This window comes from Chroicocephalus ridibundus, chromosome 1, assembly GCF_963924245.1.
Source record: "Chroicocephalus ridibundus chromosome 1, bChrRid1.1, whole genome shotgun sequence".
NCBI lineage: Eukaryota > Metazoa > Chordata > Aves > Charadriiformes > Laridae > Chroicocephalus > Chroicocephalus ridibundus.
Genome location: NC_086284.1, coordinates 209,411,895 through 209,436,350, shown reverse-complemented (window position 1 = coordinate 209,436,350; position 24,456 = coordinate 209,411,895). Strand labels below are relative to the sequence as shown.

The following is a 24,456-nucleotide window of genomic DNA, read 5'->3' as shown; positions in this document are numbered from 1 at the left end:
CCAATTAATTTTCTGGCATAGAGATGCATGAAAAAAATTGTACCTGAATTGGAAGAAGGAGGGGAGAATTCTGTATGAAATAATTGCTGTTATTCCCCAAACAGATCTTCTACAATTACATTTGATACCACATTTGATTGCCTTGCAATGGTTGGTTAACTAAAGCAATTTTGTTTCCAGTTGGGTTGCAATATTAATTGTACTTACACATGTATAAACATAAGGGATATCTCATTTGTATTTTAACAAGGGGTGACTTTATGGATGGCCTATTAGCATCCACTTATTTGTATGAAGACTGAATCTCAGACTTTTAGGAATTAATTATCACATTAAAATACCATATGAAAAATCCTTTCAATATGCCTTATCTTTTAACCACCAGTATTATTTTATATTCTTCTGTGTAAATGATGATTTTCTGAGCCCTGGTATATGGCATGCTATCCTGAGATAGCATTTGCTGTGATTATAACATGTAGGCTGTTCTTTATGTACCAACTAGGCTTAAAAGTAAAGACAAAAGGTCATGGAAATATTACTATGGAATTATGATATTTTTTTTCTAGTACAAATATTGGCTGCATAGAACTGTAGTGAAAAGTTGCTCAGCAGAGAAACGGAAGATAAAAAGGACAACTGAGATAAAACAAGTCTCACATCACAAGAGTTGATCCAAGAGGTGACCTGCAAGAGCAGAGCAGTAGTAGGCATCTCTGTGCGTGGCATGTCTTGCAGATTGAAGATTTTTTGTAACATCATGAATGTTACAAAAACGGTCAAACATTGCATTTTTAAAAGCCTCAACTGGGAAACAAACAAACAGAACATCAAACTTCCAGCTTTAAAACTGCTAAAGAGGCAGACAGGCTTTGTCTTTTGAAAGAGGGAAAAACTGAAGAAAAGCTAGAATACTTTTTCTCTCAGATCATCAGAGAGAGGGTACAGCTCTCTTACGGCTTGTACCTCTGATAGTGCTCTTGGGTCCTCAAAGCATCTGTGGGAAATGATACTGTTTGGATTTGGCTCCAGACCTGGGGTACAGGGAACTGGTCCCCACAGACACAGAGTAGGTGTGGGATCCTTTCCCAGGCAAGTCATATACACTTCATAATTTTGTGGAAGGTTTCGCAACAAAAATTGGGCAAAGTGTCAAGCTGTCTGTATCTTCACACAATGCTCTGATCCAAAACCCAGTGAAATAAATCTTCTGTTGATTTTGATTCATTTTAGACAAGGCCTCACACATCTAAAGCCTTTGTGATTTGGAAAAAAATATGCCAAATGATTGATTTAAATTGACAGGCAGATGGTCAAGGTTTTAGGCAGGATAAAATTTTATTCTCTGAAAGGCTGTGTGCCACCTTCTCTTCTGTGACATATAGCTTTCATTTGTGTATACTTTAAAATAAAAGTGGCATATCTCACTGAAAGGAATGAAATCAGCTTTTTTTCTGTCAGTGGTTGTTTGCACTTGGACATCTGTCTACTCAGGGGACAGACCTCTGTGTGTGCGCTGGGAGTGGTTGGAAGGTAAGGTACAAAGGAAATAAGAATGAATCCTAGTTACTGAAATTGGGTGTGTTTAGGAGTTACTCTGATGTTTATTTGGTGCTTATCACGTCACCTATACCTTTTTGATTCATAAAAACGCACTGAGTACTGCAGGCATTTCTGCAAGTTTTTCAATAGTGCTTTCTTAAAACAAGAGAGGAGATACAGCAGTTACAGCATTTGAAGCACTCTCTTCCTTTCCTAGGATCTCTGTAATTAGTAAGAAGAGATTCACCTTAATGTAGAAATTCGCTGTGAACACGCCCGTGCTGCAGCCCGTGTGGAGACACGTGACATGGGCTTCACCAGACGAGTGCAGAATTGGTCTGGCATTCCTTACCAGCAACGGGATCCCACTGTCCATTTGTCCATCCCCAGCATCCCACCCCTAATGTTCGGGCTCTTATTTTCACAAAGTCTCAGCGATACCTTCTGGTTTACAAATTTCTAGGAGGCACTAGTTAGATATAAGAAATATGTCTTAAAGGCAAAAAAAAAATCCAATAGAAAACTTTTTTTAAGGGTAATGCCTCTTGCTAGCTTGCCTGGAGTTTTATAATTTCCTAGACTCCCTCAGGTGAGTCTTTAAGTCTAGAAATCATTGTATTCCTCTGAAATCTGGGTTGCCATAGGAGAGCTCTTCCACGCTTATTTTCCATTATATAAGATCCAATATGATCCTGTATAAGGGTAAGCCCAACATAAGTGTTAGTGTGATTAATCATTTGAACACATTTGTAACCACATTTTTAATCCCTGATTTATTTATTTTTTCACACTTTAGGAATTTTAAACCAATTAGGAAGTTGATAAGGAAGATGGCAAACAATAGCTTTACGTTCAGAATCAAGATTATCTATAAACAGCGATTTTAAATGTATAACTGTAGCGGAGCTAGCTTTTCTGCCATATATTTTGGTCTTTAGATTTTGGTTATTTATCATCTTTTAATATGCTCACAATGAGTATAGGAGCGTAACTTTATAATATAAATCACTGCAAGGATCTCATCTGTGCAGTGAAGTGCTTCCTTGGTAGGGAACTTGCCAAAAAATCTTTTAGAGTAAAGTAAAGAAACACCTTCAATCATTGTTGAATCTTTCAAGCATTCCATTTTATCTGAAAAATCAAATACGTTAAAAGACGTCTAATACTCTTTTTACTTATTGACCAGGCAACCCATTTAAAAAATGTGCATCTTCTGAAAAAGGGGCGGAGGGAAGGAGCTGGGAAAGAAAAAAAGCAAGGTGTGATTTCTCATTATGAAGACACCATACATATGCATTATCGCCTTCATTTTGAATAAGTCTTTAATGTGCTTTCTGAACAAACATCTTATTAAAAGCAAGATGTACTATTGTACTCAATTTATTAACACCCTGTAGGTTTTTAGTTTACAATAGAGAAGTATGATATGTTAAGAAAAGCTTTCTGCTGGCTGCTGTTGTGCATATTTTCTAAGAGTTCATTGAATTTTTAACACAGGTGAAGGTGACTAGTTTTTTGATTTTACCTTTCACCTTCAAATTCAGTTGCTAATGTAAATTGGTGATAGGTAGTTCTTAGCATTGTTTCAGTACCTCTGGTGAATCAGTAAAATCAATTAGAAATGGGCTTCAAGGATGCTGTTTATTTTGCCTGCAAGCTTCTTTACCAAATATTTTCAGTTCAAAACTAACAACCTTTCTCCTTGACTCATTCTTGCCAGTATAACTAGGATCTAACTAGTTTCCTCTATTTCCTCCATCTCTTAGGCCAACTCATTGCCCATCACATTCGTGTTATCCTGACCCTTTTTTACATTGAATTTTGGAAATGTGCCAATTTTTTAGAAAAAAAGAGTATTAACCTACTTAACTTTATTGGTTTTGTATTACTAATAGGAGGAGAGAAGGTCTTTTTTTTTTAATTGAAAGAAAAAACCTAATATAACTCAATATGCACAAAGTGTTAATCAATGGAATAAGACAGGAACATTCAAGTCTAGCTTTTCATAATGGTGGCAGACTTCTAAAAGGCTGAGAAATTCAGAAAACATTAGAACATTTTGATCCTTACTTCAGAGAAGGACTGCCATTCAGAATTGCAAACCTCGGAGATTTCTTTTTAAAAAGAAAATTAGACCCCAAATATTTTTAAAATGTCTCTAGTCAAAAGGGGCAAATACTGGGAGTACATATGTACAGGCTTAGTACTGCGCATATTATTTCATATTACATATAGAGACTTTTTAAAATTCTGAGATAAGCGGGTTGATTTTTTGGGATAGATGTATTTGTGTTTTTTCTCACTCCATTTCCTTTTATTTTTTCAAATGACAAAACCACAGGAGTCAAGCAGGTCTTGATAGCTTACCTTGTTTGCCACAAGATTCTTGTAAGATAATAGATGAAAATTCAGGCTGCCTTTATCATAAATCGTCTTTAGAAAGAGGAAAAGGAGCTAACATGGAATTTGGAAGCTTTAGGTACTTACAAGTTCGTAGGACTGAGACATGTGATGAAATGCCATGAAAAAAGTAATAATAAAAAGACAAAACCTAATGATATTATGTACTTAAAGTATACCAAGAGCTGCTGTTCCAAGAACAGTGGCTTGTGAAGTAGTTGAAAACTGAAAAAGCTTGACGTCTGTAGTATTTTGCAGCTGAAATACAATGGAAATTTTATAATAAGAGTTCCATTCTGCATTGACTTTAAAATCCTCTGGGAGCACTAGACAATCCAGTTATTAAGAGCTGCATTTTGCTCAAGGGATTTGGGAATTCTTATCCTTCCGCCCCCTGAGTATAGTGTAATTCTCATTAGAATTTAAACAAAAGGTGTAACTGTGGCTCTTTTATGTCCTGAAAATGATGAAAAATCTGTGATTTAAGTAGTGGCAGATATTTCTGTAGGCTTCCCACAAGGCAAGAGATGTGCATAACAGAGAGCAGGAGCAGAGAGACTCTTCAAATGTTAACAATATTCTAACATTCTTCTACATCATGCAAAGAAACAATAAAAAAAAATTACCTGATTTGACCAGAAATGTGGGCTTGTTAAGCTTTTTTTTAACTTTTCTCCAGTTCACTTTTGCCATCAGCTAGAAGCAAATCAGGGCTGTATAAATAAATACACAAACAGCTCTAGGTCTCATTGGAGGGACATTAGGATTTAGCAAGTCTTGAGAGCTCTAGGCCAACACTGCGACTGCCTGTAATTTATGTGTTTATGGAAAACACTGTCATTCTATTTTCAGTTTCCCATTTGGTAGTCCCAAATTATACTGCACTAAAGCACTGTGCATTGTAACTGTCTTGAAAATAAGAAGAATGAATATAAATATGTCTCTGTTAATCCAGAATAGATCTTTGCTTTTAAATATGGATGAATATTCCCGGATGAATAATTAATTCAGGCAGGATTCTCTTCTTAGTCCTTTGGGCATTACCGCTTCTCGAGAGAGGAACTTGCATTTCTTAAGAGTTACACATGGGAACAGTAAAACTAAAGGAGCTTGGCTCTACTGATATTTTTCTATGCCTGCACAAAATTCTGGTGTTTTCTCCTGATAAAACTTTTTATGCTTTGTGTATAATTTTTTTTCCACCTAAAAAGTAAAAGAAGACTTCCAGCAAAAGTTTTCTACCAGATTGAATATTCTCCGAGTAGGCTAGTCTAATTTCATCCAGTTTGCTCTGGATATAGTAGTTTAAATGACTTGTAGACTCAAAGTATTTTAAAATATGCATTCAGGAAGTATGTAGTCTTGCCACAGCACTTCCTCACCTGTCAGATAGAGTATCTCAGTTTTATTTTACTAGTATACACAGATATTTTGTGCTGGGGTTGTGTTACTGCAGCAAAGTTTGATTGCAGGAAATGCAATTTTGCCTCAAAGCTTTCCTTGAGTTTCATACCATTCATACAGTTTGGTACTGAGCAAAACATGATAAGCCCTGGCACAACATATACATGATACTACAGAGCAACACTTAAGTACAGTCTTCTTTGCATACGACATTTATGAAACATATCTGTAAAGATCTGCTGCTATTAACATTGCTGCATAAAGCTTTCAGCTGAAAGTCAGGGTTTGAGATTCTGCATTCAAAGTGGAGACATTCTCTTTAGATGTATGAATGGTACAAAGGAAAACTGGTGGATAATGCGGGAGATGAGGACCACAGATAGTTTTTGAATAGAGCCTGGGACTTGCCTGAAGATGTATCTCATTTGACACTTTTTAACTCCTGCAAAGTGTAGGGTAAGGAGCAAAAGGCAGGGGGCCAGCGATGCCAGCCTGACTACTATGAAAGGCTTTTGGAGGTGAAGTGACCCTATGGTAGCAGGAACAATCTCGAATCCACGTGTTTTCCTGTGCTTAACCCATTCTTGTTAGTACATATTTCAAACACGGAAGGGGATGAATTCTTAATTCTGGCTCCCTGAGGCATTTCTCTAAGAAAAATGGTCAAGATTGGAACTGGACTACAGTTTCTAAAGCTTACGTCTATAAATCTATACTGTTGAATAAAACAAATCTATAGACCTGAATGTTAGACCAAGTGGCATTGATTGTCAGTGTTCAAACTAGACTTGGTCTAGCGATACACAAAGTACGTTTGCGTACTTTTCTGCTCAAAGTTTCTGAAATAATGTGAAGTGGTACAGCTCAGAAAATAATATTTTCAAGGCATGAAACTCGGGAGCTTGCATGCTTCAGGCATTACATCAATTACATCAGGACATGTAAAAGAATTTGAGGGTATAAAACTTGTTGAGATAACATTGGAGGAATGTAGAAAGTAAGACAGGGTAGGACCTCATATAGGCTTGCCTGCACGGGCAGTTGAAGATGGTTCCTGGTGCATGCTATGCCCCAGAATGTGTCTCGACATTGCTTAGGTGTTTTGGGGGCAGCTGTAACAAGCACAATATGGATAAGCAGCAGCCTGTATTCGGGATTGATCCGTGTTTTATTTTGAAACACAGACATCATAGTCTCTGTGGAGAATAATGCATGCTCTGTCCTAAAAAGTACCGTGGTTACAGATCAGTAAACAGCCTGTGTCAAGAATAAACACCAAGAGGAAATGCTGCTCAAGAGAAAATAAATTTCCTTTAGAGCAGTAGATATGTAGCAGTTATGGGTAAATTTAGCTTGAAAATTGCAAGAAGGAACGTCAAAGGAAAAATCAATCAGTTTAATGAGTTTCTCGAACATTCTACTAACAGTAGTAGGGCAAATATCCCACTATTTTTATGAAAAGAATTATGATATTATGAAATATGCTGTGATTATCAATTATGAATAATGATTTTATGAAAAAGAATTAAGCGATGGGCAGCAAGACTGAATTTCCTTTGCGGATTCATATCAGTAGATTCTGCTGACACAAGAATAGTTCACTGAAGTCGTTACATGTACTAGTAAGAGTAGAGCAGTGCAAACCCATACGCGTAATTGAACTTGGGGTATGTTTGTCAAGAACAGGATGCACTCAAATCAGTTCATTCACCTCCTCATGTCATCTATATATTGATAAGGAAATATTAAAAGAAATACAACTGAATATGTCAAAACCTTTTATCTGTGCATGAGAGCTCTTCAGTACTATATTTGCAAGAGTTTTAAATGCTTTAATATGAAACAGAAAAAATTGTTTTCTTTATTGCTTCAAGATAACAGGAGTTAACGCTTACACGTTTCTGAGTTATTAGATATGATTTTTCCTATTTCTCAGTGTTCATAAACAAGGTTGAGGTGATATTTTAAGAATCAGACAAGGTATAAGCTTACTCATAGTCCCACTTAAACAGGTGGGGTGTATGTATATGCATATATCAATTGTATAAGTTTTCCTCTGTATGTATACTTGTACATTTATAAACACTTGTAGTTCCTTCCTCTTTGGTTTTCTGAAATCTCAGTTCACAGTTTTGTAATACAGTGTAACGGTGCTGTTGAGAGCTGAGCTGAAATAGTCCTCAAGTGTCACAGGATAAATTTTGAGGAAAAAATGCTGCATTTCTTCAAACTCAAATCAATTTAATGTATTCTATCCAATTTACATCATACTCTTTTCTTTATTATGTTCTTCCAGCGTTAAGCTCTTCTTCAGTAATGTTTTTGGTTAGGTATGCTTTTCTATCTGCCTGTTTTTCATCAGATATCTCTCTCAATTTCCCTTTTCACAATAGATAGATAGGTATTTCTCTTGTTTAAAATTTCTCACGTTGGCTTTTTCCTCACATCTTCTGTTATTTGTCTATCTGCCCACCTTGAGTTTCAGAAAAGAGATTAATTTCAATCAAGTGCTGAACAATACAAGAATTTTCAAGTGAATTAAACAAAGTGTAAGGGTCCATGCCTTCATGTGTTACCATACATGCTGGTAGGAGTGCTAAAATGCTGTGAACTTCAATAATTCTCTGCCTAGAATAAGAGTTATATCTATTAGATTTGAAATATTTTCAAAATTGTGTGCAATTTCTGAACAAGGAAGCTGTGCAAATTCAGAACTAGCTGATTCCTTCTCGGAGTTGCTAAAACCCAAGACTGTTCTGACTTCTGCCCCTGGACAGGATTGGGGAGAGTCAGAAGAAAGAGGCAAAAGTGGAGCATTAAATCAGAAGTGGTCACCAAGGATCCAGGCTTGCTGCTCATGCTGCTGGGATCATGTGTGCAGGCTTGGGCTGAAACTGGTTTTAAGGAAGACAGCGCTCTTCCAAGGAGAGATTGCTGAGATTGCTGTTCTCTCCAGCCTACTGACAGCCAGCAGCCACCAGTCGGAATTTCCAAGGCTTTGGTATAGTCAAAGGAGACTTTGGCTACATTTTACTGCCCTTGCAGTCTAATGTGCTATGTAGCTGGCAGCTTTGCCTGTGCTTAGTCTGATTCTGAGGTATGGAGGGCATTTTTGATAGAAATGACTACATTTAAATAAATGGGAAATAATATCTGATATTATTACAACTCAATTTTTAAAACTTCTTATCCAGCGGTGAGTGGGAACAGACAATGTGGGTGGCCTTCCTTTTATAAGTACGGAAATCAGTCTGGGGAAAAATGCTGGCACAGATAGTCCAAAGTCTCTTTCCAATTAAAAAAAACCAACAACAACAACCAAACACAAAAAAGTACAAAACAGGAAAACAAACAAACAAGCAAACAAACAATGGACATCTTCTGTTTTTCATCAAGAGGTTGCAGCTGGAGCCATATTAAAGCTGCCATGTACTTAACCGGGTGACCTGAGTTTACAAAATAACATTGTCGTTTTTGTAAGTGAAATAAAATGGTAGAGTACAAATGAAGTATCAAGGTGGTGATACTGGTTTAATACAGTTCTTCAAGGCAGAAAATGGTTGTTTTAAGTATTTTAAACATTTTTTATTCTACTTCATTTGCAAAATTCCCCATTACCCAATATTAATCTTCTGTTATGTCGGAGAATATGATATGAGTGATAGATGAACTTTGGGTAAAATGATAGTAAGCGAAGATAAGTACAATTATTTACTTAAAATTTGGGTTAGGCTCAGAAAAGAGCTTTGGAAAGTGGCTACAGCAGGGTTAGAAAAAGCTGGGAAGAAAGGAGAACGCAGACTTGAAGTATAGCTAGGTGAGGGAGCAGTGAGAGCTGGACATCTGGAGCAGAAGGTGACCCAGCACAGGCCGTCCCCTCACCCTTGGGTGCAGCCCCATGCGGCTGGGCAGAGCTGGGTGCTGGTAAGAGGATCCATTGATGGTTCTAGACATAGCGAGTGACGAACCGAATCCGGGGTCCCTCTAGGGGCTACCATCAGAAGGAAAAGGGGAGGGGCCCAGGGAAAGATGAGCTGGAGTTGAGCTGATCTGCAGTGTATGTTCAAGGGGTCTGTTGTAGGACAGAGGTCCATCTAGGGTACGGGGCCAGAGGCGGGGCTGGAGACAGGCCTTCCTAGCCCGTCACTGGGGCAGGGACTGAGGCTGAGCTGAAACAGGGCTCCTGGGCCCAGGGGTTGGTGGGGGAGCCCGGGGGCTGCTCGGTGCCGGGAGGCACATAAGGGCCTGCAGGGCCCTGGGAAACTACTTGTCCATAAGTGGATGTTAGCAAATATCAGGTCCCAACTGGGCTTACCGTTGCAAGATATATATAGGATATAATTAGTTCTTACCCCTATTTTCATAGAATCATAGAATGGTTAGAGTTGGAATGGACCTTAAAGATCATCCAGTTCCAACCCCCTGCCATGGGCAGGGACACCTCCCGCTAGACCAGGCTGCTCAAAGCCCCATCCAGGGATGGGACATCCACAACTTCTCTGGGCAGCCTGTTCCAGTGTCTCACCACCCTCATAGTGAAGAAATTTTACTGAGACAGAAGAGACTAAAAATAAAGTAAAAAATTACTTCTCTGAAGGGAACTAAAAGGAAAAGACTACAGCCAGGTTTAGAAAGATGCAATCCACTTTTCTGGTTCTATGCACAGTTCCAGACTAATTGCCAAACAAAAATATGAAATAATCGGTAAAGTATTTTAGCAGCATCAATTTCTAATCTTGCTTGTTATTCTTCCTATAAACTTGTATTTGAGCATCTTGCTTTTTGCAATTACTACTTTTACTATTTCTTTCTCAATTTTTACTGTTACAAATTAGTTTACATAAGTTATATGAAAACACAAGACAATTAAAGAAGAATCTGGTTTTGGTTTCGTTTGGGTTTTTTTTGTTTTTTTTGTGTTTGTTTTTTTTTCCCCTCATACTTGTGTCCTGGACTGTTCTGTTTTGTTTAGTACTGAACTATTGGAGCATCTTCCACAAAAGCATTGGAGGATGTAGCTAGCGTCTGGTTTCCTTCATTTTTGTTTGTTCCCCATTTTCAAAGAACATTTGTGTTGGTAGTTTTTATCTGTGTTTCATAGTGCTCAGGCAAAAAGCAAAAACAAGAAAGGCCGCTCTACTATCTCTAGAAAATGATAGGACTGGGTCATGAAAAGAAGGCACATCTTTTCATTATCAAAAAAACAATAAGAAGACTTTTTAAATTGCACAGTTCGCTGTCAAGAGATGCATGAGGTTCTCCGAAAAAAGCAGCTTGTGGTCATGATGGTGCAAATGTTCATCCAAGCGCCTTACCCTGCTGATTTATCTGTACCAGCTTATTCAGAAGCTTGGGTGTCTCTGTATTTCTTTGCAGTTTGTGGCATAAGCATCAAATAAATGGTGAGCAAAGCCCCCTGCTGTGATCTGTGGAAGAAAACACGAATAACTTTTCATTTAGTGCAGTTGTTAAGATGGAGAATGAAAACCAGCAAGATGTTGATACAGCTCTTAAATCTTACTGCTCTTCTGCATGAATTCCAGCACACCAGCGTAATATATCCAATAATTAAGAAGAAAAGTAATTATGTTTTAATTATTTTTCATACGATCCTTTTGCTTGTAGTGATTAACTGGAAAAGTCTTCATCATTTTATGTCAAATAGTAAAATGAATGACATTTTCCAGCTGCTGGCTTGTCTCATGCTGCTGAACGGCTTCCGAAATAAGGTTTACTCATGGAGCTTTGCTTTATTGCATTGATAAGTGCAAGACATGCACAAAATGGATGTCAAAGCTGAATAATTAAATTATGATTCCTTGTTAATTGGGTAAACATGGGATATTTCTTAAAGCCTGGTAACTGCTGTCCACAGTTACTTTCCTTCTAATACATCAGAGATCTAGCAAAACCATTTAAAGTAAAATCTTAACAAAGCAGGTAAGATTTAACTTTGTAAGAAGCCCATTAATGTAAGTAAAAGTCAATATGCCAGACACATTTGTGATTTGCATGAAACAAAGCTGTCTGAAAAGAAGTCACGGCCTGAGATGCTTTGAATTTTATTGACTTTTGGAAAGGTACTTTTCACACTTAGGATGAAATGGAGATGTTGTTTTTTTCTAATTTTCCTGCAATTTCTATAAGATAGGTTATAGCAGTTGCTTTTTTGTATGTTATAACTCTTTATTTATTTTTTTTTGTGGACACACACTAAGTGATTGAATAAGTCAAATGAAGAATAGATGCAGATGGGAAAAGAAATCAAATGCCTTTAAAAATGTATTTGAGATCACTAACTTCACAGGTCAGTGTCAGCTCTGTAAGATGTGAACCAAAGTTTGGATCAGACTTTCAGAATTTATATATGAAAATTCATTTTTCCTGTGTTACACAGTATTGTAATACTAAGGAAAAAATAGTGTGCGTTTAATTTCCCTGCAAAAATACAAGTTATAATCTCTGTGTATTTCAGTTTTTACATATGGAAAAAAACAGGAAAGAAAGGGATTTATAAAACCGTCTGCTTCTGCAATTTAAAGAAAACTATGCGAAATGTAGGCATTTTGTATATTCCAGTGAGATTCTTAGAAGACATTTTAATGTTGTGTGGCTTGCTTAGAATTAAGTTACAGTGACCTTCTGTGACATATTCCTTTCCATATACTGTTTGTGAAGAGAGAAATAGAGAATAATGAAAAATCAAGGAGGAAATTTCTGTTTCAGTGGAAATGTTTCAACCATTGGATATATTCTCAAAGCATATGTATGTATGTAAATATAAAAATTAGTCTTCGACATTTTCATCTCTCATTTCACAGCATTTTTAAAAAAGTAAGATGAAGACATATATTTTGTAGTACTTGGTATTCCATGGAAAACAATTTTTATCAGTATTAAATCTCTAATTTTTTCTGTGAAAAATTAAAGATTTGACAGTAAGATGAAAGAAATATTGTTTTGATAATGTTTATTTGATTTTGTTTGGTATAATTTCAGTAAGGAAAACATTTTTACATTTTGTTAATTTATATATTTCATACAGATTGCTATATATTATATTCAGTAATTTAATAAAATAATCAGAATGGATCAAAGCATAAATTCAAATGAACTCATTTGCTTGGAGACAAACATATACTGAAATGTTGTAGTTGCTTTTTCTTTTTTCTTGATTTCTTGCTGAAATGAACATATTCATAAACAAATTTTGTCTTTAGGTTTAAGCTCTTTGCCTTCATAGTTTTTAAGATCACGATTCCTAGACTTCTGAAAATTAATCCAACTACCAATTTCCTCATTATATTGTCAAGTTTAAGAATAATTACCAGCACTGATAATTTAAAATTCCTACAACATTTTGCAAATTCTTTTGACTTATTTGTTTTCCTACTATTAGTTGTTGTTTTAGTGTTATTAACTGCTGTCCAATTCCCAAGGAAGTATGAGCTTAAATTATGGGTTTAAAACACATGCAGCCTTTGAATAAAAGTTCAAAGAATGTATTCTGGTCTAAAAAAATATGTGTTTTGTGGCCGACCTGTTCTGTCAATGAATTTCCACTAGCTGGAGGGCAAGCTTCATGATATTGCTTGTGAATAAGTTTGTTAAACTTCTGTTGGATGTATTTAGATTATTTGCATGGTAAGAGCATGGAACTGAAAGGGAGAATAATCTTGCTTATAGAATAATAGAGTCCATTTTATTGCCAGAAGCAAAAAGAAATCTCTTTAAGAATATGCTTTGTATTTTACATAGTCAATCAGAATTGCTTAAATAGAAAAGTTATAATTCAGTTACTTATGTCCATCAGTTGTTTAATACATTACAAAGCCAGAGGGGTTAGGATAGTCTAAATTGACTTGTGTAATACTGGCAGTCATGGCTTGTGGAGTTCACTTTTGTGTAGTTCATCCTTTATGCATTGTATCTTCCCTGGCTATCATTTGGTAAAAATGCAAGTGGTACGCAAATCAAGGTTTCTTCTCTTTTCACTGAAAGTCCTCGTCTCCTGTTGTGATCTCTCAGCACCTGGTCTTCAGCTATGTCTCTGCTCAGCACTAATTAGTTTTAAGCAGCTTCTGACGGGCTCCAAGTGTGGGCTAAATAAATATGAATCTGCATGCAGAAAGAGATAGAAATATAATTTTTTAAGATAGACGCAAGTATTTATCCTCAGGTTCTAGGTTCAGGAGTTTGAGATGATGAAGCCCGAGAGAGATATCCCAGGGACTGCTGTGGCTGGCTCCCACCGCAGGGCACAGCTAGGTTTGGATAAGCCTTGGAAAGACCTGATGTCTTCAGACCCCAGTATGAATAACTGAGAAACTATCCTCTCCAGTTTTTACTCCACTCTAGCGCTGTATGCCTAAAGGCTTGATGCTTTTTAAATATTTTGTAACCATCGATTGCAACATTCCTCAACATGATTTTATTTGTTGGCTATAACGAAGAGAACACAGTAGCAATGTGACAAATGCAAACAGGTATTCTTTGGGAAAGGTTGTATTACAGGTTTGCACATTACTTGTTAAAAAAAAAAAAAAAATTCTTCAAAGATTTTTGGAGATTTGTTGGAATTGGAGAGCTGGCGTATTTTCCGTATTCACTTATGATAATGTAAGAGATATAAATAAATGTAGCCCAGTTCATTACACCCTGGCACCTATGTATGAATGAGTTCAAAATGCCAAAGCCAATATCCTACAAATCTGATAAATATTCACATCCGAAATGTTTAACTAGCCTCCTATACTATACTGGTCCTAGTATTTACAATCTAGATAATCTGCAGTCATTTTAGATAAATTTTATTTGTTATTGTTTATTTTATTTTTATGTTCTTTCATCAACTAAAGAAAGTAATGCTGAATAAATTAAAATGAACATACTTTGCTGCTTTAATTAAGCAGATAGGACAGTGTGAGATAGAGGTTAATTAGCTGCTAACAAATTAATTTCATTTTCCCACCTGGAAATCTGCTTTGTAATCGATTGCATTTTGCCTTATAAAAAGAAGCCATTCGCAGTTGCTTATACTTTGAGGAAGTTACTGTGATGAGAAGATTAGCAGCTTCCTGAACCTTTTGGAAGAATATGTTTACCAAAATTAAAAAGGTTTTAAAAGATTTTTGTCTCTCAGGATTGTCTCTGCCTGCCTTGCTTTTGACTTAGGGGACTGGAGAAGGAATATAGAAAATAGTTATTTTATCTTTTTTATATATGCAACCTCTTCTTTTAAACTTGGTAACTCCAGAAGAGTCTCCTTTTCATTTTCTTTCCTGATCACTTATGACACATGCAAGTACATAAAATCCTAGATTTTTTTGTCATTCTTTGGAGGTGGTAAGAATACTGAGAAAGTTTTGGCTGGAAGAAAAAGAAGGAGAGAATAGCTTTCTGAGTTGTTACCTTTCGTTATCCACCTACCAGGGTAGGCCAGAGGCATAATATAAATCTTTCTTCTACTTGAATGGGAGCGGATATTGATTCTTGGTATTTGTATCCATTGGGACTATAGTAATATTATTTGTGACTTCCTATTCATAACACAAAACGTGAAATGTCCATACTGGGCTTGTTCCAGAGTCTGTGGGGTTGACTTCGGTGAGTTTTGTCTCAGACTGAAATAAAAAGTTTTGAAAAAGTCTTTGGAACGTAGTGTGGGGTGAAGAGAGCTGCGTGCAAAGTTGATGGTATTTGCTATGCTGCCTCTATATGATATACTTCTTCCAAAACAAACACCCCCATCCACAGTGTTTAAAATTGCAAAACAGCAACTATAAAAGTTCAGTAAAGGAGATTAAAGCCATTCCAACTCTGTTTTCAAGTGACTGCAGGGTCAGACAATCAAGTAATCAACTCTTAAAATAATTGGGATGACATAAGAGCAAGAGCTTCTTATCCTGCCCCAATGGTTACTACTGATATGGTTTGCATCAGGGATCCTGCCACTGGTTCTTTGAATCCTCACCATGACGACATTTGGAGCTGAAGCTTAGTCAATGTCTATAGCCTTTTTTTGAGCTGTTTTACAGAATATTTCCTTTCAAAAGTGGAAATAACAGCCTATCCCAAAGGTTTTTCTCCATAGTTTTACCATATGTAGAGGTCCTGGCTGGTAGTTTAGCTACTGGGTACACATAGGGTGCAAGTAAGGAAATAATGCATAATGTTTCTGAGATCAGTTGGTGCTTTTTACTTGAGAGAAAACTAAAACCAAAACCCGCAAAGAGTTTGCAGACTGCCAGAAAAGCAACAGCCTTTCCCAATACAAAGCCTGTTTCTGTTTCTCCTCTCCCAATAAAGACTACGTGGGGAATTCAGTTTTCAGAAATGACAGATTTCTCCATCTGCTAAATACAGGCAAATTTCCTCACTTTGATCTGCTGAAAATAAATAAATAAATAAAATCTAAGAGCTTTGAAGCTTAAGTCCTGCTGCCAAGGGATGTCCTGATCCTTCTTCCCAAGTTGTTGTAGGCTTCTGGTCCTTAACTTACTAAACTCACCTCTTCTCTGAAAAAGTGAACAAAAAAAAATTATTTATGGAAATTTTTTTTTTATTGTCTAAGACATTTAGATTTCTTTAGAGTACAGTTCTGTTCAGTAGCCTGTCACTGTTGATATCTGTTGTGTCAGGGTTTCAATTCAATATGAAAGGGAGCAGTAAGAGAAGGTAAAAGGTTGCATAGCCAACCTGGGAGAGATCATTTGATAGTTTTAGGTACAGAGAACCTTATATTAACATGTCTAGTATTTATTAGAAAGAGAAAGGTACTCTGCAATAATTCTGTTCTTAAGAACAAAGAAAATCTTCCATTTGAATTAGTCTTGGTTGTCTTGGTCATCCTGAACACGCTACCGGTACCTGCCAACTAGAGACTTTTCTTTCCATTTTGTAGATACATACAAGTATTCACCAAATATTGTACCAATAGGAAGGGGATTGGTGAATTTAACAAGAAAAAAAGTCTTCCATTGCAGGAGTGCTGCAGCAGAATTCTGAAAGGCTAAAAGTGTCAAATGGTGTGGTTTTGGCATCTGTCTCCATGTACGGTCACTATGATGTGCTGAACTGTAGCTGGAGCGTAGTGTATGGTTACTGGTGGCATATACTCTTGCATAGGGAGGCATGTGGTTTTGCTGTAGATGAAAACATCATCCGTGAAGAGAAAATTTCAGTTTGGCTAACTAAAATGACAGTCGTGTGATATAATCAACTATACCAGAGAGTGATACCAATGTGTTTTTGCATTATTAGATCTTCAGTCACGAATACTTCATTTCTGCATGAAGTATTTATCCTTTGATATTTTGCAATAAAAAATACTTACTTGGTTGCTGCTTTTGATTTCTTTAGTCCACTAGTTGCACTAACAAATAAAATAAAAAAAATCCCCAAAGTTAAAAACAATTCATAAAGATAAACTATCTTTACCAGTCTGCAAATTGACAAAATTCCATTGTTGTATTACCAGTTATCTGCATGTCCAACAGAGATTGCCTTCAGATCACAGACCATTGAGCCATAGGATGTCTTTAGAAATAAATTATTCATGGAGTATGTCGTATTATTTCAGAAGAACAGACAGATCTCTAGATTCTGATTCAGGTGTTTGTTTGTCTAACATGTTTCTCATCACCTTGGGAGCTGTATTACCTTTAACCTGACATATCCAGTCACTTTTGTCTTTTACTCCTACTGTCAAATCACAGTTAGTATTTAAAATGCATTCTTAATTTTTTTCAGGAAGTTCAATATCATCCTGGCAGCTTAAGTAGTCCAATGGCAGTTTCTTATAACAATTGTTATGATGAAAATTATCTGAAGATTGGGGAATTTTGTTTAACATGGAAAAGTTTTTCCTATTCTTTACAGTTTCTATGTTCAATTCTAGAGATCTGAAGACAGGAGTACTCTTTCTGGCATACTTTATGCTTCTTTTTGAGGCTGTGCATGCAACCTTAATACACTTCAGTTCTCTCTTTTCTAACTAATTGTATAATGTAACATAATATGGACATTGTGGGGGAAAAAAATAAATTAAAATGAGAGCCTACTTATTATACCCTGTAATAAAATAGTAGAGTTTTCTCCTGAGCTTTGAATGTGATATAAAAAACAACTTCTTACTCAGCTTTCTTAATTATAATTTGCACAAGACAAATTAAATCAAGCGTGGTTAAAATCAGCATGTAATTGCCTATTGTCACAGTGAGAAAAGGAACATGAGACAACATGACACCGCACAGCTCATGTTGCTGAGTGGGCCAAGCCACGGATGGGCTGCGGCAGTGCAACACTTGCACGCAGACTCCCTGTGCACAGAGTCAGCCGAGACCGGCCCTGGTCACGGTGCCGGTGAGTTGGCAAAGCCCAGCCTGGGCTACGTGGGAGGTTTGCTCTGGCTGGTCCCAGTTCTGGGCTCTGGGCAGTGGCTTGGCACTGATGTGGGCTGGTTCCACCTGGATGCTTGGCTTTCCTAGCACGTCAGACATCCACGTGGCAGCGTCTCCCTGCTGTTTCTGTCACTGGGAGTTTTATAGACAGGTGTCACAGGATGCCAGTCAAAACTGTCCATGATGCTATCATGTTTTTCCAGCATCTCAGGTGTTGTCATCCAGTGATTCACAGTGTAACGATCCAAGGCTCATTATACTCATTCCTTCTTTGCACTGCCATGTGTGCCATAGCTCACCACACTCAGCCTTGGACCCTTGGCTTATTGTACTTGACTCTCGATTAAGGCAAGGTCATGATGCTCCTGTGAGCTCTAAATATTCAGAAGTTGTAATAGCATAATGTTGGAGCTCCCATTTGTAAAACATATTTACTGTTACAAGTATGTTCATATTGTGCCTGCCTTAAGCCGTTAAAAATGCCATGATTTGTCAAAATAACTTACCTTTCCACCAGAGTCCAATGTATATAGGATATGCATTTAAATAGTTTTTGCATTTATTAAATACATGCTATCTTCATGTATTTCTTCATAAAAATTTCAGATTTGATTTTTTCAGAGTTTTATTGTCATTGTATAAGTCTGAGTTCACATTAAGTGTATTGCAAAGACTATGTCATCAGTCAGTGTGAGGGAAAAAATGCCGGTTTTTCTATATGGTATGCTTTAATGGAGTAAAAATTTGGAGTTCAGAATAATGCTCATAATATTTTTTCTAAATAGAAAAGCCCAGTAACTATACTATTCACACGGCCAGGAGAAAGGATGAGGAGAAGAGGAGCTGAGAGCAGAGCAAGTGTTCATTCCATTTGCTAGCTGTGACTTAATTGATGTAATATATTTGGCTGTCATTGATTATATATTGAAAAGAAAGATGTATTAGAAGACAGGAAGTACCTCAAGTTACACGGGGGAGAGTCTTCAGTTTATGCGTCCTGACTCTGTGAAGGTACAAAGTAGGCTTTAAAATTCTCAGAGATGTGAAGCCTAAGGTTCTTCAAAGGTCCATATAGAAATAGGATATCAAGATACCTAGAGCGTATTAATGCTGGAAACTCAGGTACTTCCAGAATTTTAGATTCTTCCAAGTTTAGACATCAATGAATTGTTTCATGATCTCAGTTTTTAACTCAGGTGCCTGAATTCTGTCCACTGTCAGCACTGCATCACGATTGATGTCCAGGGCTTGAAACTGCATTTTTCATATAGTGTATTTATATCAGTAATCTGGGTCTGTACATTACTCTTATCTGATAAATTATCTGTTTATATGAGGGTTGTGTATTTTAGTCCCCCTGTCTAGCATTCAGATGATTAATAAATTACTCATTTTATTTATCACTCTGATGCCTCTGTGAAGGGGCAAGTGACCATTTAATGAAATATATCTATAAATCTGATAGTTTCCAGACTGATAATTTCAGTGAAGGAATAACGTGTAAATGAATGCTAAATAAATGGATCTTTCTCATCTTTGAAAAGAAAACGTGTTCTGTGACAAAGGGTATGTGGTACCTTCAATCCTCCTTTATGTTATTTCCTCTAATCTTCTCCTTGATCTTTTCATTTGAATTATTAGTCTCAGTAGAGTCTTAAGAAAAGCCCTTTACACAAATCCGATGAAAAAGGCTTATCATAAATTATAGTGCAGGCCTGGGAGTTTTTAATTATTATATGAAATGTAATATTCTAAGAAAGTAGTTCTTTAACCAAATTATATTTTGGGGAAAAATGTCTAACGCAAGTGACTCATTTGCCTGTATTACAGGTAATATGAGGAAGTATTTTGAGACTGAGATATTATTGAACAGTTTGATAGTTGTCATTTTTTTATTAAAAATAGTTTGATTTTTAAAAGATCTTTTTCCTGAGTCCTGTTTCAAGATCCCATTTTAAATGCAATTTCTAACCCATTTCTTACAGCCCACGTTCATACACAGTAGTTGCAACTAATTTACTCTGTTCCTGGACTTTGTGTTTGCTTTAAAGACAGGAGGTAAATCAGTATTTCCACTCACGGATATGGAAGGGACAAAAAAGTTTTCACTTATTTTGCCTCTGCCATTTCGCTTAGGAAAAATTACAAAACTATCAAAAACCAGGTCATAGTTGTTGGCGTTCTTTCCTTTTTTTCCCCTATTTGCAAGCTTTTATTCCCTAAGAAATTCTCTTTAGAAAGAGACGTAATTTTTTATTTGCGGTAGGCCAATTTAGCTTTCTTTTCTGAAGTATCTAATTGCGCCTTAAACTGCATGTCAGACTATATAAGGGATTAAACTAAAACTACCTGGCTGATTTGTCATAGGATTTATTAGTTGGGTTTAAACTTAATTACCCTGAAGGTATTAGAGTGACCTTTTTTAATACACCTTTATCCAAGGGGATACAAGAAAATATTATTTAAAATTAAAGCAGATGAATTTTACCAACAGTTAATTAAGCATTTATAGGCAATTACACTCATTTCTTGTTAAGTCTATGAACATAGACATAAACCAGTATTATATAGAACTAAACCAGTATTATTAGTATTTTTTATTGCTCTGTGCTGAGCAACAGGACTCCCAGTTCTTTCACTAGTGTTCTATGTCTTTTCAAAGTGTGTGGAACTAGTATGATTTTAAAATGCTTTCCAAATGTCTGTCTGTAATTCTAAGGACTTATTTTTAAACTGAACAGTCAAAATCATGCATATATTAGTAATATTTTGGGGGTATTTTTTCTTGGTTTTTCATTTTTTATTGTACCTCATTGCTTGCAGAACAAAATAAACCTTGTTGGTATCACTACTAGCCGGTTAACTGCAATATAAAGGAACTTTTATACTTTGCCTCTTTTTTGTTGCTTTAGTGAATTTTGTATAAAGTACTTAGAAGTTATGGGAAGGGTGCTGTTTTAAAACAAAATTCAAATAATCATATTTGGCCTTAATTTTAAATTATAAAACATGCACTGATAATTATGCAGTAGTATATATTTGCAGTACAACCTACTGCAGTAATTTTAGGTTTGCCTCTGGTGGTTCGTTGAAGAAAATGTTTGAAGTGTGGAGACCTTTAACAAAAACTCTTCTGTTTTCTTTTCTGAGGCAGTTCATTATCTCCCAGCATGTCTGTAGCAAATAAATTCATGGAAAAGAGTGTTATTTTTTGCTTCCACATTTTACCTATGATTGTTTCAGAACTGCTGCTTTCAGGAAAAAAGGGTAATTGTGATGTCTGTCTAAATTAACACATTACATTAATTCCTTACTATGTGAAAAACTGCAGAAAATTGGGTTATCCCCCTCCCCCTATTTAAAAAAAAAAAAAAATTATTTTCAGGTAGTTCATCGCAGGATCTCACCAAGTTCTGGAGTCGATTTTAGGCCTTCAGTCTCCCCTGCACGCCTAACCCTACTCTGGACTACATTGCAGGATTAGGCAGATCCTTAGGAAGCCTCACGTACAGACCTGGGGGCTTAAGGAATCTTAATTACAGCTTCCATGAAAGTAAGACTTCTGAATAGATAGCATTAGATCTTTGTTGAAAATCTTAAGATTTCCAGGAGTTTGTTTGTTTGTTTGTTTGCTTGCTTGCTTTCATGAATGAAACGCAAACATCTCTTTTGGGAAAGCAGATACTTCAAAAATCACACATAAAGTGTTTCCACTGAAAAAAAGTTTGACCAGTTGATGGAGTCCATATTTCATGGACAATTCTTGGAATTCTAGCATAGGATTTACAGAGCAAGATTTCCTACAGAAGCCATTACGTGGCAGTGATGAGAAGGAGCTTTCATCTTTGTCACTTGCTAGAGTAAAGGAAGATGTATAGCGTTTATCAACAAAATAGCATAGCTACATTACCACAATTTACTATGCGTAATTATCTGCAGTCTGATATGCCTTGTTGCAATGTAATCCTTTTGTGGTGTTCTTCAAAGACTTTGATTGAAAAAAAAAAATTATTTCCTGTGATGACAAGCCAATTTCAGCTCCATTGACATAATCCTGAGTTGAGATTAAGCATTTAACAAGTTGAATATACTAGTCTGTAAACTTAGTCCGTACAGAAAATGTGAGTGTAAGTTAGCAGAGGTGTGAATCCAAATTTCATCTGTAGATGAAAGATTATATTTTCCCGTGCTTTTCTTCTGTTTGATGAATCGGTGTTTTTCTTCAGGTCTCTAGGCACAGAGATCATAAAGACCAGAAACTTTGGATTCAGTGTGATGAAATTTAGGAATTCATTGATACTACCCAATACGTAGTGTTTCCCATTGGAATAATTTTATACCCAAAGCTGGGAAACAAAGTACTATTGAAATAAAGCAATATAACAAAAATGGAACAATCTAACTTCAGCAGATAATAATGCAAATGAAAGTGTGGGAGAAAAAAGACTTTTAGGATAGAATAGAAGAAAATAGTGAGACTCACAAATAAAACATTCATGGCCTGGTCCTTAATGTAATTTTTGCATGCCTTGCGTATCCTTGTCAGATACTGAAACTGTTTGCTCTGAAAGGGGAATTAATGATGGTGAAAACTACCCTTCACTTTTCCAACTGCATGAGGTTTGTAAACTTGTATGATACCATGCTAAAGCTTCTAATTTATGTATATGGTCTCCTAGAGTAATTATGCCATAAATTTAGCTTCAGGACTGTTTTACTAAATCCTTTCATTCATGAACAGAAGTAACAGTGAGTGTGTACTCCTCTTTCTCATAGCATGACTGGATAAAGAAAAAAAACATAAATCTAGGATATTTACATTCTATTTTAGGCTTACTGAATAAGTGTGCAGTATTACCTGGTGGCAGTAGTGTATAACAGTTGGAAAATTCAAATTCTTTATGTCAAGAAGTTATTTATTAACTAAACTACTTGCTTTTGAACCAGCGACAACACAATTTGTTCTTGTCAGCCAGAAGTGGTAAAATTATGAGAAATTGTTCTCTAAAGATATAACTGATCCATGAATCTAATTTGTGAACTGTACAGCATTTAGTGTGTCCCAGGACTGGGTATTAAGAGCAATGACATATGACCAATGTCAGTGTTACTTTATGCATTATATAGGTAATATCTCCAGGCAGGATACCAAACTACAAGATACGTATAGCCTAAAAAAAAAATCTAAGTTATTTTGGGGGTGTTATTTTAATTAACTTTGAAATGTATCGTGTTTCTGAAACATAGTTCTTTAATAGGTGATGTAAGAAATACCCTTTCATCCTGTGGAAGTAGATAGCAATGGTATGTGGGATTCAATCAATTTAAACCAATAAATAAAATTATAAAAGAAAGGGAGAAATAAAATCGTGACAATAAAAACTCACTTTGTTTAAGTAGATAAACAGAATTGTATGCATAGAGAACAGCGTTAAAAGTCCTAGGCACTAAGAGATGCTGTGACAAGGTATACTTATATGGTAAACCTGAGCAATGGAAATGGGGTGGGGAAATAAACTGATATCTTGATGGGAGAAAATACAAGAGAAGACCTAAAAGAATTGTGCTTTTATGAAAATGTTCCTTTTTAAAAAGAAACCACTAAAAAAAAAAAATATATATATATTATTTTTAAATATATATATATATGCAGATAAGGATATCTATATGACTTTTCCTGGTCTCATTTTTCTTGAACAAAAGCTTCTAGGGAAGAGATTACAGGGGAACTTCACATAACATAACACAACACAACACAGCACAAAGTGGTATGGTGAGAGGACTATTCTTTTCCCCCATCTTCTGAAGTGAAACAACATTTTTTTATTATTTTTTTTTTTAATTAAACTGATCCTCTTGTGATGAAAACACTTGTGCTAACATTTCCAGCTAGTACCACTCAGAGCTGGATCCCTTGCAGCCCTAAATGTTGCCTGCTAAGGAATCACATGGCTTTTTGAACAGATCGAATTATTTACAGAACAGTTATTTTGTACCCAACCATGTACAAAGTAAAGAGATTCCAAAGAAAATTGAATCTTTTGCCTCTTCCGACTTCCTTGAAGGCTTCCACGAGCATTACATGGCCTTTTCTTTACAACCATCAAGTCTTCAATGATGAAAGGAATTTCCTCCTGCGTCTGTAGCACGCTGTGGTCTGGCTGAGTTACCACATACTGATGCAAACCCAACGGAACTGTGGGTAGAAGAGTTTCTTGATGGAAAAGTGGAAAACTGCTTTTTGAGAGAAAGAGGAAGAGGATGAGTTAATGTTAATAGCATTTACCTCAGAATGGCATTTAACTCATCTATAATATATTTCAAGTTTGGATCTCAAAAAGATCATAAAAGAGAATGAAAAATGTCCTTATTTATGAAGTGAGCAAAAACGATGGTTTATAAAGGTGAACTGCATTACCTTGTAGCACTTGTCATGGTACTTTTTAGTGTGATTAAAGATTGTTGTTGGCTTACCCACTTGAAAAATTATTACTGAAGTCATCCTGTTGGTATTTATAAAAGAAAAAATATTTTTTGTGGTCAACTTTTTATTTAGATACATAAGTCCAAAGGTATTACTATAAACATAACTGAAAATATACATTAAAGCTATTTTTAGAGGTTAACAGCAATTGCCTATTTTAAATGAAATGCTGGGCATGAAGAAAAGTAACTTCTCCATTTCTTTATTTTTTCACAATCTGCGAAG

The 24,456-nt window shown here is 36.0% G+C and overlaps 1 protein-coding gene across 5 annotated transcripts in view; it reads left to right on the top strand.

The window, feature by feature from the left end:
- CACNA2D1 (calcium voltage-gated channel auxiliary subunit alpha2delta 1) overlaps positions 1-24,456 on the top strand; it is a 430,557-nt gene that overhangs the window by 202,615 nt on the left and 203,486 nt on the right. The gene's annotated exons all lie outside the window — the stretch shown is intronic.